The 14,345-nt window shown below is 37.2% G+C and overlaps 1 long non-coding RNA gene across 2 annotated transcripts in view; it reads right to left on the minus strand.

Annotated features, from left to right (window-relative positions):
- LOC105294685 overlaps positions 1-14,345 on the minus strand; it is a 194,255-nt gene that overhangs the window by 100,939 nt on the left and 78,971 nt on the right. Inside the window, exon 2 of one of the 2 annotated variants that reach the window (XR_002781286.1) lies at positions 6,640-6,720. The exons of the other annotated variant lie outside the window; for it this stretch is intronic. This is a non-coding gene — a long non-coding RNA (uncharacterized LOC105294685). The remainder of the gene's footprint in view (positions 1-6,639; positions 6,721-14,345) is intronic. 2 annotated transcript variants of the gene reach the window in all.

Genomic DNA, 14,345 nt, shown 5'->3' on the forward strand with positions numbered 1-14,345 from the left:
AATGGTCATGTTTCTTTAACCTGGAATAGCTACTTGGCCTTTCTTTGTGTTTAAAATGTGCTTCAAATTGGGTTTGTCTGTTGTTCATGATTAGATTCAGAATATGCACTTTTGGCAGAAATGCCACAAAGTGGATGTATATCATATCAGAAGGTACATAATAATTTGGCCCATTGTTAATGACATTAACTTTGAAAAGTAACCACATCAGTCAATCAAGAAGTAAATAATACGAACATAGGTTTTTATGATAGCTTACAAAAAAGTGAACCAAATATAGGAAATGTTTAACATTCAGAAAGATAGCGTATGCTCATAGCAGACCCTTTTGACAAATAGGCAGGAAAACAACTGAGGCATTAGAAACAGAACAGAAGATACATGGCTGTGGGGAAATCTTGGAAACAGGGACACTTGCATATTAAGGGAAAGCAAGCCGCTAATAGTTGCAGAGAATATATAATAAATTGGAGGCTATTTTTTAAAAACTAATTTGAATTCCCCTAATTTCTCATTCCAGGACCTCACTGGTAATTACGTTTACAAATCATAACTGCTTCGTGACAATGGAAAATTTGGTCTGTCTCTGGTGAAAAAAAAGTAAGTTTTGAAAGTTCCTTTTGACTCAAAGCTTTTAATTTTAAAGGGTTATAGGAATATGTCTTTATGACACAGATGACACAGCTTTTAGTAACAAAAATATAATACCTGTGAGCAAACTAATCAAAACAATATATAGATTAACATGTATATGTGTAATAGTATAAATACACATGCTGTAATATATACAAAAAATGGAAAATTTGTTCCCTTCTGTTAATAAGAGTGATAATTCACAAAGCATTAACTCAGTTAATGTCACCTTGGTTTGCTACCTTTTCCCATCATGAAGTTTCCATGTGTAACAGGCAGCATTTCGGCATAAGAATGATACTCAGAAATCTCCTGTGGCAATTTTATTCCATCCCCGCAATTGGATATAGTACAACGCTATTTAGAGTGAAGTAGAAGGGAATTTCAATGCATTACAATGTCCAAGCTGTAATTTCAGTCTCAATCTTCACAAATTGTTCTGTTAGAAAAAATAACTTCACTGGAAGCTTCAGCGCATACTATTTTTATGCAACCCTCTAGGCATGTAAACTTAAAGACCTGGATTGCCCAGAGAAGTTATTTGTTTTGTTAAGAACTCAGTTCATTTAGCACTTAAGCAGAGAATGAAGAGAACTTTTTTTTTTTTAAGATGATGATGTGCTGGCAAGAAGCAGGACAAGGAGTTATCCTTTTTTGCTCTTCATCTTTATCATTCTCCAAAACTTAAAAACATTAATTTTAATGAGGCTAACTCATCTGCAAAGCACCATTCTAAACTATGGTGTAGGATTTTAAGAAGAGGACATCCTATCACTTGAGCTATTTAATACCACTTAAGGACTGTGAAATATAACAAATCCAAATAATTTGGGGGTGATGCCGCCATGTAATATTACAATAATTAACAAATGACCCTGTGAGAAAAGTCATCTAAAAAAGTTTGGTGGAGGCGCTGGAGTGGGATATAGTTGACTGAACTTTGTGTACATCTCAAGGTGAGAATCTCTCAGACTTTTAATCTCCAGAAAAAGGGATATAAAAAAAATAGTTCTTTCTTAGACATAATGGACAATCTTCCTACCCATTTATTTATTTACTTATTTTTATTTATGTTTTCTTCGTACTCTTTTATAAAAAACTTCTGCCATGAGTTCTAAAACATGAAGTTGTTCAAAGGTAAGGAAAGTTCACAGCCAAATGAAGAAAACTTCTAGCACATTCTCATTCTTTTCTAACCGGGTCTTCTTGTGTTAACTCCCTTTGCCCCATTTACTTTGCTGTCTTCATAATTATGCACTTTCTCTTTGGGTCATCTTTAACAGCTGAGTCCTCATAAATGTTCCCTCACAAAGAGTTTATAGAGAAACAGTTGAAAGTAGATTTGGCCACAGCCCTGTCTTTATAGCTTCTGACTCCCCTGTCTTTATAGCTTTTGGCTCCTGAGAAGATAAGAAAATTTGGCCAATTCTTCTTCATGTCAAATCACTTTATCAGATGGAAGAAATGAGTGAATTAATCAGTCACTAAGCAAATCATTGGCAGAGGAAGCAATAACTGACTCTTGGACTCTGCTTACCCCTCCCATGTGGCCTTTCATGTCACATTCATTAGAAAACCTGTATGGAATGCACAGCAAAATCATTAACCAGGGAGCCGATGATCCCAGCACCAGATCCTCACAACCTAAGCTACTTACAGAAGTTTCTACGGGAGCCCTTAAAAAAATAATCCTGTTTATATTTGAGGCCTTACAAGAGAGCTGGTCATTTTTGCTCTTTTATTTTTTATCTCTATGGAAAAAGCTAGAAGTTGTTTATGTGAAGATTGCTGCTTGTTGCCAAGGGCAAAATGTAGCAAGAAATGATGTAAACAGGTTAAAGTGTAACAACAAATATAAATACATGTTTTAAAAAAAATGTTGCAACCCCTATAGGTGGGAAGCAAAGATTTTTAAAGCAGTCATTTTTTTCTTTCAAAGTAGTTCCTTTAGTTATGAATTTTGATCCATTTTTACACAGGTAGCAGAGACTGATTGGAAAGAAAATTACATTCCATGCTGCTTGAAGTGAGATGAAAGAGATAAATCCAAGGGATAGTTCAAGAATTGGAAGGTACTAGACTTGGGGTTAGTCATGTTCTTGCAAAGTGGAAATCGTTACATAGTATTTTCCTTGTGATAGCCTCCTCTTTGGGGTCATGAAAATAACACTGACCTTAAATGAACAGTGTGAGCATCCCTACACCATCAATAGCAACACTGTGTGTGCTTGTGAATTACATGTTCTCCTTATAACCAATGGGTATTATGTAGCACCTCACTTTTCTAATCCAAAAGGAAAATAGACATAGAAAGCAGCAAAATCTGTCAGCTGACTGAAATCCTGGACTGAACTCACTTTAGAGAATGAGGGGTTAGCTTTGAAGTGGTTGTTGTTTTTATTAACCGAAAGGACAGACTGAATCTCTAGCATATTTTAACTAATCCAGGTTCTTAAAAAAGTTTTGGAAACATTTCAGATACGGCAAGCCCCCTAAGCCAGCATTTCCACAGCTGACATGATTTGCTCGCTGGTAAGCTAGAAATTAAAAGTGTCTGCTGTGTGAAGTCCACGGTGGCGTGGTGCACAAAACGGTCACTCTTCTCTCTCCCTTCCACACTCCTGGGTGCTACAGTGGAGAGAGAACTGGGATCTGCGAGAAACTGATTAAAACTCCCACTGTGAATTTAACTTCCAAGTCAGATATTTGAGCAAAAGTAAGGCAAGCAAAACCAATAGTGCCCAGCAGAGTCCAGCCCTTTGTGTGGTTTCTCTTTCAGAAAACTTCTCCTAGCAGGATTGTTTATAACTAAGAGAAAAATTAAAGACAACAAAATTATCCACCTTGAAGAGCTGGTTAAATATGATCTAATAAGCCAATTGAACACTATTCAAAAGTTAAAAACAATGAGGTAGGTTTTATGTATCGATATAGAAAAATAACCAAGATGTCGTTAAGTGGGAAAAAAGCAAGTTGCAGATTAGTAGAAATACAGTTCATTTGTGTAAAAAACATTGTGAAAAAATATATATTTTTTAAATTTTCTGGAAGAATGTGCAAAACATAGCTAGTAGTTGTCACTCCAGGCCAGAGTCTCTCAACAGAGGCATGAAGGACACTTTGGGCTGAATAATTCCTTGTCATGGGGGCCATCCTGCACGTTGCACGAAGTTTTGCAGCAACTCTGGACCTTTCTGCTAAATGCTTGCAGCAACTGCCTCCTTCCCCCAGCTGTGACATCCAAAATGTCTTCAGACATTGGCAATGTCCCCTGGGAGTCAAAATTGTCCCCAGTATAGGACCACCGCTCTGGGGAGTGAGGCTGGATGAGGGGATTTTACTCCTCCGAACCATTTATTTTTGTTTCTTTGTTTGAGTCTACCATGAACATGTATTACCTTTATAAGAAAAAAGCTAGTTATTATTTTTTAAAAAAAAAGGCATAAAGTTTCCAAATTCACCTCAGAATTCATATATAAGCTGTGAAAAAAAAACTAATAAAGGTTATATAACTAATAAAAATACTTCGTAAAGTTGTGTTGCCATTTTAAGTGATTTAGTAGCTTCACATACACATAGTACTTACTCCAAAGAGCTTAAGGTATTGTTAAAAAAAAAAAAAAAAAATTCTGAAAATTGTATAGCCAAAATATGACAGCAGCAAAAACAGTGGAGAAAATGGCAGCCAAAATCAAGCTACTTAACAAATGCAATTGGCATCGGTATCCAGGGTTAAGAATTTATTTCTCCCTAGGAGAGCCAACTCTCAGCAAGACTTCGAGGAATGTGAAAACTGTCTTCAATATCCTTTCATACTCTCATGCCCCTGGCCTTGATCATCTTCATTTATTTACTCAGATATGCAGAAGAACTATATTAGACACTGAATTCTTTGGGATTTGAGAAGCATCAACAGCTTTGGTATAAATTAATTTATGATTTTATCCTTATCAGTGACCTATGCACTTTAACACACTACTCAGAGACAGGAAAGTTCTCATGGGGCAACTTTACAGACCAATGTCTCCAGGCAGGAGCTACGAGGAGAACAGGGCTCCCTGCCAAATTATACCACAAAGGCAGCTGCCTGATGAGTTCAGGGGCAGGGCCGGGCTGCTCCTTAAAAAAAGATAAGTGAAATCCATGAGAAGAGAGGACAGCCATGTTGTTTCACTCAGTAAAGAGAAATTCCAAAAGAGGACATGGAATCTAAAATCTTTTGAAAGAGAAAAGTCAAATGTTTGGCCAGAGAGGAAAGCAAGCAACAGATTGAGTAACGGTATGGGGGGTAAAGGAAAGAGCAGGGACGGGGGAGAGATGACAACAACGCTGAGGAGAGCAGTGTGAAGAGAAAGAGTCCCAGGAAAATAAGGAGCGGAAGGAAAGTGCCTGCCGGGTAGTGGAGCAAAGAGTAAAGTTTGAAAAGTAGTCTTGGATCTGGATCAACCGGAACAGCACTCAGAGGCCAAGGGTGTTTTCTTAAAGCACAGAACCAGTGGTGAGTTTTGACAAGGTCGATGAAGTGGCATTCCTGAAAGTCAGAGACATGAATAAGTAGGTTCTACTTTTAAAAAAAAAAAAAAAAAAATTGTATTAGTCTCTTCAAGTCACCCTGTTTTAACTTCATCATGTTTATCCATCATTCAGCTTGTACTTTCATCAGTTGGTGGAGACTTGAACTGCCATTTCCTGGTTCTGTGGGTGGTTAGGATAATGAGGGGTATTCTATGGCTTTGCTTCATTTCCGGCTCCCTCCCTTCTTGAGGGTGTGTGTTCCCTTTGCTCTGCTCCATAAAAGATACTGTCACATATGAACGCTGTCTGTGTGTGGCCCTGGAGCCCCTCCAGCCTGAGCCTTAATAACAGCAGCAGCAGGAAAAGGCAGAAAATGGATTATAAACCTCAATGTTAATGTTAGGACAGGCAGTGGCCATGGTGCTGCCACTCTTTTTCTGAAACAGAAACAAAGAATGAATGTCCTAGGCTGTCTATGAAATGAGTCATCTCTGCAAAATATTTTCTTTGTTCTATCTCAAGGCAGTTGTCATGTCGACTTTTGAAAACATCAGTGTTCTTACCATTTAGAAAATCATAAAATCAAGAATTCTCCATTGAAGAATAAGTAAGACTTTTTTTCTCCCTCATAATCTTATTTATGACAATATTTAAATGATTTACCTAAAATTTAAGTGTTAAGAATTATGAAATACCAAACTGGAAGCTCCCTTTACATAAACTGCTTATATCCGTGGTTCTTAATCTGAAAGAAATAGGGTTTCCTAAGCCATTTTCAATATTTCTAAGCATTAAAGGAAATGGTAATTTCACTTTCAATAAATTTGGAAGGCTAATTGAAATATCAAGCACCTTTAATTCTGCATGGAATTATATTAATGTAAAGTGGCAGCACTGATTATGTCTTGCAGGTCAGAAAGGGAAGCGATAAAGAGGGGAGGAAAGGAGAAAGAGAGGAAAAGAGGGATATAGGGGGTAGGGAGAGAGAGAAGAGGAAAACAAGATTTAGCTCTAGGCTTGAACAGGTCTTTGTTAAATTGGGTGATTTATTTCCTATCTCAACACGCCTCAAGCTCTCACCTGTAACCTGAGCATCATGCGGTGTCTACCCGGATGAGCACTGGGAATAATCTGTGTAAGCATTCAGGTTGCCTAATGTGGAATCACCAACATTTCTTGAGTGCTTGCGATGTCCTAGACACTGTTCTAGGTGCTTTTCATGAATTCATTTAAAACAACATTATGAGGTTGACAAAATTATTTTCCCCCTTTTAAGAAAAGGAAATTGAGACAAAAATAAAATAGTTTTCAAAAACATATCTCAGGCCTCACAGCCAATGAACTGGGGTTTTAACCAAATGACTGTTCATTACAAGTCCATGCTCTTAATCACTCTATTGCCTTAATATGTAATGTGAACCTAACATGCAATCACTGCTGTCAATACTGGTTTGGCATTGTTATTAAAAATGAGAAAAAGAAATTGCTTACCAAATAAATTTATCATGTTTAGTAGACAAAATTCTTCAAACTTCAAGATCCATGGTGGTAAAATGGTTGGTAATCATTGCTCTGTAATGGGAAATTTGACATTTTATGTTCAATCATTAATTTAGTCACTAGGATAACTCTGATATAATGTGAACTTCCCATTATTCACTTTTCCCCAATCATTAATTTACCAATTGCATGCCAAGCACTATTTTAACAGATTCAAATGTAGTGTTATTTTGAAACCACAATGTATTTATAATATATATTTTTATACTCATTAAATATAAAATATGCTCTTAGATTTCTAAGTGTGTACTCTGAAATCACGATTCCTGTACTTGATTCACTTCCAACTTTGTTCTGTGTTACTAATTTATAATTTATTTATGTATAGCTACACACAAAACTGAATTTTCTGAAATATATAAAAGGTCTCATGCATTCTCTGAGAAGATTTAATCCAAATTGAATTAATAAGCATAAAACAAAGAGGAGGAAAAATAACCCCCAAATAATTGTTACTTACTATGGATTTTAGTGCAAAAATTATATAAGATACATAATAATCCTCCCATGTCCTGATATACAATTCTTATAAATCCAATTAGTAAAATTTAAAAAATAAAAAGCTTCTTCTAACTATATCTAATTAGAATGCAATTAGCTACAGTGGATGGTCCATTCCTAATTGTTCAACAGCGGGTTATTCAGTTTATAGATTAACCATCTACTACCATTTTTTTATTTTATGCTTTCTGTTTCCCTTCCTTTAGCCTTGTACCTGTTTAATCAACACATGAAGATAAGAGGCTCAAAGAATAGGATTTTGAGGTAGAATTTATTGAAGTACTTTGACTCATTAGAGGTTCTCATGGGGCTTCAATCAGAGGGGAAAAAAAAACCAATACAATAAGTTATATTAGGTTTCAGATATCAGAGTGACATGTCCTCCTTGCAATAGTTAGTTTGACTGTATGTGACACCTCTGCAGCTGGAAATATTCTTAGAGATTGTGAATTCCTACCTCCATACTTTACAGGTGATGAAACTAGAGACCAGACAAGGAAGATAATCTGCCCCAGGTTACCCAGTTAGAATGAGAAACTAGGTTTTGCTAATGTCTCAATCAGTTCTTTTCAATCCTCCATACTATTTTTTATCTAGACTCATATTTTCCCAGTACATTTTATTTCTACAATAGTTCATAATAGTGAGGAATAGAGTAAATTAAAATAAAACAATTATATTAATAATTACAATAAAATTAGTTTGTTCGAATAACAGTTTTGAGTCTTTCCTATTGGTGTGGAATGTATGCATTTAAAAAAAATTTTTTTTTAATTTTTTGTGTTTGTCTTTGTTTTTGTTTCCCTGCACCCATACTAATATTAGGTGTCTTCCCTATTTTCAGCTTTACCAATCATCAAAATCTCTCATGCTCTCTCCACTCCCCCTACATCTCTCCCTCTCTTGATTTTCTTTTGCACTTATCTATGTTAATTTGTAATCACTTCTTGTAAGTTAGGTGAAACAGTCCGTTCTCTTTCTAATGCTTTACACGTTAGGTAATCAAACTGCTCTACACTAAAATAAAGAATTAGAAGTCAGAAGAATAAGTGGGAGGAGAGGAAGACCACACATTATCGCAGGAACACAGACCTGGCATATAAAGACTAACAAGGGACTTCTAGGCCAATGTCTACCATAGGATTTTTACTTTTTATAACTGTAACAGTATTCTCAAACTTCAGTAAAATCTTCTGCACACAAACACATTGTAAAAAAGATTTTTGTTGTAAAAATTTTTTAAATGCTGAGATTATTGTTTTGGCCAATAAGAATCTCAAGACCATAAGATATAATGGTGAAATGATCCTGAATAAAGTTATTCAGTGGAGATAAGAGCCGGAGAGGAATAAGAGTGTAAATCAAAAAGAATCTTAAGAAATCTTAGGTACAGCCTTGCCTTTTCCATTTTCTCTAGAAAAAAGGGTTTAAATAAATTATATCTAGATTTGAAGGGCAAGATGTCTTTAACACACTTTAGTGTTGCCATTTCTTTCAAGAATAACTCATCCTTTAAAAAATTAATTACTGCATCTTTCGAAAGGGAAAAATTAAACACTAAAAGTTTTTTGTTTTGAGCATCAAATAGTGTCAAATAATATCAAAAAATGCAACAGGAGCTCTTCTAAACATACAAGTTTTCTGTCAAACAAATTTAACCCGTAATGAGACAAACAAAATAAATACTAAGAGCACTACATCTTTAGAAAACCGTTTCTGTCTGTTTATTCCTGCTAATATTTTAGAGTTGGCAAAACCCAAAAACTGTTTTGGCAACCATTTTGTTTTAAATTTAATATATTTTAAAGCAAAGGTTGTTCTAGGACCTGGTTTATCATCCTGAATTTTTTACATAGATCAGAAAACTTCGTTCTTTTTTTTTTAATTAATTTATTATTATTATTATTATTATTATTATTTAGTTTATTGGGGTAACATTGGTTAATACGATTATATAATTTTCAGGTGAGAAAACTTCATTCTTAATGATGACTATTCATGCCTTCATTCTATCTCTCCAGCCACTTACTGCCTATATTCTTAACACACACACACACACACACACACACACACACACAGACACACACACCCCTTAATATTTCATCAGAAACTACTCCAGGATCCAGAATATGGCTGAGACAAAGAGTTATCAGAATCTTTCCTTACAGAAAGCTGGATGCTGCAGAAATGACTGGAGTTAAATGTGGTCCAAGAGAATGTGAGGTGGGGCACAAAAGAATCAAATACAACTCACCTCATATGTCATTCAGATCCACTGAGGCTTTCCATGAAAATTAATCTGTCACAAAATTTTTAAACTCTGACCTGATCACAATCTCTCCTGCAGACCTAATACAGTAAGAATACAGGAGGGGTAGTGAAACAAGCTTCAGTGGCCACTACTCCAGCTGCCTCCTCCAGCATCCATTGTAAATTTCCATCACTTTTGGTCATCATTTCAGCAGTTCTCAAATGCTTGCCTGGTGGAATGACCCAGATCTTCACCCTTAAGGGAGCTGAGTCCTTAGTGGCCTCACCTTTGTTGGACATTTATAGTTATTGCTGGACAAGGAAACATCAAGACATCCCACTGAATTTCCTGGATTCTGGACATACTGCTTTGTACTTCTGTTGTGTAGCAGCAACAATAACTCCTCATGGAAACAAATACATAACTCATTTCTTTGCTCGATGACCCACTATCATGAAATATCCAAAGTGACCAGGCAGCAGTCACAGTGTGAAGTTCTGTGACATCCTTATTGTATCACCCTGCATAAGAGCAATCCCATCCCCACTCTTGGGAACCAGGACCTCTAACCCAATAAAGCTATAAACTGGCAATGACAGGAGACTAATTCTGCAAATGGGTCACTGGGAGTGATAGTGACAGGAGCTAGTCTCTCATACCGTTTCCTTCACCTGTATATTCCATTAGATACAAAGTACCACATTTGATCATTGCTTCAAATGAGATATCTCATTCCAAAGATAGCACCCAAATCTTATAAGTGTGTTCTCATACTGGTGCCTTAGATAACTCTTTAATTAAAGTTATTTCTTCCCTCCAGGCCAGCTGCCCCTGGATTAGGTTTGCACATGATCCAGGAGAATCCCAAGGTCATATACATGTTGTTGCATTTCCTTGCCCCCAAAACGGGTCATTTGATCTAAGGTACTGCTGTGAAAAAAACAATGCTGGTAAATTTGGCATTCTGAAAGCCCTCAGATGGTGATTCCGAAAGAGGCATTTTGGGCAAAGAAAGCAAGCCCAGATCTAGAGTTTACGTCAATTCTGGTAAAGAACTATTTCCCTGCCAAAGTAGAGAGTTCAGTGTAATCAAACTGCAATCAAGTGGCTGGCTGGACTCCTCACAAAAGTAGTCTCAGCATTGGTCTCTGCTGCAGGCAGGTTGGGCATTGAATGGCGGCAGTATTTATGCCAGCCAGAGCCCATGTGTACCTTCTATTTCTGCCACTATTGCCATGTCATTTATAGGATAAGAATTGGGTAGCCAACGACAGAGGCTATCTTACCTATACTGGATGAGTCATGATAATCGACTGGTTGTTCAAGAGCCTTTTGTTTGTGCTCTCTTGTGAGCATCACCTTAAGACACAAAAGATCTACACGTTTTGTTCCTGTTCCCACTTACTCATTAACGGAACCTCTTCACTAATTTCCTTATCTCCAGTTTTCCAGTTCTGCTCCTTTCAGGTTCCTAACCAACTAGCTATTCACTACTACCCAAGAGTCCATATATATTTTATATCTCCATAAAATACGAACAATCCAGGGCACTGCTTGCAGTTCTGTCATCTTGGTAGATCTCCCTCCATTACCATCCTTAAGTCCATCCCTAAGTGGTGCTGTTGTATGGCAGCACTCCATTTATGACAAGGACCAAGATATTAAGCCAACCCATCTGGGAACCAAGCCTAAGTTTTTTCTTCCTCTTCCTTTTGGTCATAGGAAACCCCCCATGAGACCAGAGCTATGAACTGAGGCACTACATAGAGGCAGATAACAATGGACTCTGAGTCAGATATTAAATGTAATTTAAATGTGGTTTCTGGGCCAGTTTGAGGCTCATTGCAAATGTATCATTTTCATCATAAGAGAAATCACTGCTGTACCCACTTAACCTGGTAATATTCAAAACACGATGGACATCATCAGAGTCATGATGTCCCACAGTCAAGTGCTTGGGCTCTACTAGGATCCGGTAACACTGAAATAGCCATGTTTCTAACAGCTAGTGTTTTTATTTTGTAGAATACATGATCTTGCTCCAGAACCTTAGGGACATTACTCTAGGGATTCATCACAGATTTCTCTAACATCACTGAGTGTGAAATCTCTATAAACTCTGTCCCGGAGACTTTTGACTTTTACAACATTCTCTGATTTGACAGTTTGCCAGCTAGAGCCTGTTATTATATTTTTCAAGACTTCTGAAGCAATGAATAAAATCCAGCTTACTTCTCAAGCATTATGGTTACTATTGCTTCTCTACCTTTCAAACTAACACGTAAGTTAATGTCCTTCCATCAACTGTACCTTACCTTAATCTACCATCGTTAAGAGTAATTGTGCTGCTCCTGCACGCCATTGTTCACCCCCCACTTACTGCCAATAGCAATGCTCTTACCGCCATCTGAACTGTGAATGATCCAGTTCCTAAGCATCTGCCTGAATTCTAAGGCCATTTCTCAGACCAACCAAAAAGCTTATATACAGGTGGTCCATTTTAGGAATTGATCCTAGAAAACAGGTGAAGAGGACTAGAGAAAGTAAATCAGGAAAAAGGAAAAAAGCTAATCTAGTGTTACAATATCCAGCTGGTTACAACTGATGGCAGTTGGGCCTCAACAGCTGAGATTTTTTTGAAGAAAGCCATGAGTCCTGCACCTGTGAGACAGAAAGCTGACCTTTAGCCACTGACTCCCATATCCCACAGGTTGTGGGTTGACCCCATGGGATACTAACTACCTTCTACTTCCTTGTTGGGCATACATGATTGCAAACAGCCCAGGCTTTGGTATCAGAGGAGCACCAGAGAAGAAACTGAGATATACACAGTGCAGTGAGGCCACATACAAGCAGAAAATTCGTGCAAAGCTGGTTGCATGAACAATGGCTAAAGCAAAAGATGGATTAAAAGGATAGGACACCAAGCACAAGAGATTTCCTATGCAGACAATTCCAAGGTTATTTTGTCCTTCATAAGGACTAAGTTACAATTTACCGAGATGGAAAAGACTGCAGAAGCATTTCCACAGACAAGCCTGAACTTCAGAGTGGAGATCGAGATTGGCAAATTAAATTTGGGAGTTGGCCATATAGATGGTATTTAAAGACTAGATAAGAACATCAAAGGAATGAGTGTAGATAAGGAAGAGATCTAAGGACTAAGTCTTGTGACAGTACAATGTTAAGAACTGAAGAAAATGAAGAAAGACCAAATAAGGAAATTGAGAAGTGGTGAGTTTAGAAGAAAGTCAAATTGTGTGTTTCTAGAAGATGAATGTAAAGGTGTTTCAAAGAAGAGAGAGGAATCGATTATGTCAAATGCTGGATATATGTCAAGTAAGACAAGAATTGAGAATTTAACATTTAGATTTAGCCATATGGAGGTCATTGGTGACTCTTTCGAGTAGATTTTAAGTTTACCACTGTGGGGTGGTGGGGAGCAAATGCCTGATTATAATGGGAAGAGAAAAATAGAAAAAGGGAAAGTGAAGACACAAGTACTAAAAACTCTTCAGAGTTTTAACTGAAGGAGAGATAAGGAATATAAATAAGAATAGAGAGTACAGGGGAATAAAGCAGTAGCCGGAGGAGAAAGAGTCAAAAGAGATTTATTTGTTTTAAGATGGAAGAAATAATGTCATTTTTATATGCTGAGGAGAATGATCCAATGAAGAGGAAGAGTTGATGATGCCAAAGAGAGAGGGGAGAATTACTGAGATTCAACATCACAGAGTAAGCAAACAGAAATAACATCTGTATTAATGTTCTGTAATAACAAATTGACACAAGCGGGCATCTTGAAACAACACAAATGGGTTATCTCAAGGTTTGTGTAGGTTTGGCTGATTCCTCTACTCAGAGTTTCACAAAGCCAAAATTAAGGCATTGGCCAGCCTGGTCTTTTGTATGGAGGCTGTGGGGGAGAATCCACTTCCGAGCTCATTCAGGAAGTTGGCAGAATTAAGTTCTTTGTGGTTGTACGGCCGAGGTCCCCATTTCATTACTGGCTGACTGCCAGGAGACTCTTAGCTCCGTAAGGTCACCTGCCTTCCTTGTCAAGTTGCACCCTTCAGGTTAATCAACAACCACACACAGACTCCTTCTCAGGCATCCAGTCTCACTGACTTTTCCTCCACCACATCTCTCCTGCTTTCCAGTAGAGAAAGGTCTCATGTATCTAGATTGAGCTCACCTGGGTGGTCCAGGATAAGCTCCCTATTTTAAAGTCTATAACCTTAATTATATCTGTAAAATCACTTCTTGCCATATAACATAAAATACTCACAGGTTCCAGGGACTAGGGAATAAATATCTTTTGAAGATGGGGTCAAGTGTTTTCTGCTCTACCTACCACAGGAACTACTCAATTGGTTTTAGATAGGATGCAGAGTAAAATATGCAGGTATTCTGGAGAGATGGTAAGTGGAGGTATATAGACTGGAAGCTGGAAGTTGGTAACTGCTCCTGTTTATTCAATGACATGGGAAGCAAGGTTATCAGATAAGTGTAAAGCTTGGGGTGGAGGTGCTGGAGTTTGGAAAAGAGAGAAACTATGAAATAAGAGTGGAGAAATGAATGGACTAGATGTACTATCATTTCCAGGCAAAATAAAGGATTTAGTTGATGTTCATCTAAGAAATTAAAAAGAGAAATTAAAAGTCAGACCAGTGGTTATTGAGCCTGAGAACAGTAGAAATTGAAAAGAGAGGATCTAAATGGAAAGAGATATTACAAACTTTGATGACTGAATGAATAGGTAAGGAAAGGGAAAGGAAGAAATCCTATCTAGGGGATAGGTATAATTTCATAAAAATAAGGAGCATTTGATAGAAATAATGAAGTTGGAGGCACGGAAGAACTCTCATAGGAATAACAAATACAT

This window comes from Pteropus vampyrus, unplaced genomic scaffold (genome assembly GCF_000151845.1).
Source record: "Pteropus vampyrus isolate Shadow unplaced genomic scaffold, Pvam_2.0 Scaffold92, whole genome shotgun sequence".
NCBI classification, from domain to species: Eukaryota; Metazoa; Chordata; class Mammalia; order Chiroptera; family Pteropodidae; genus Pteropus; species Pteropus vampyrus.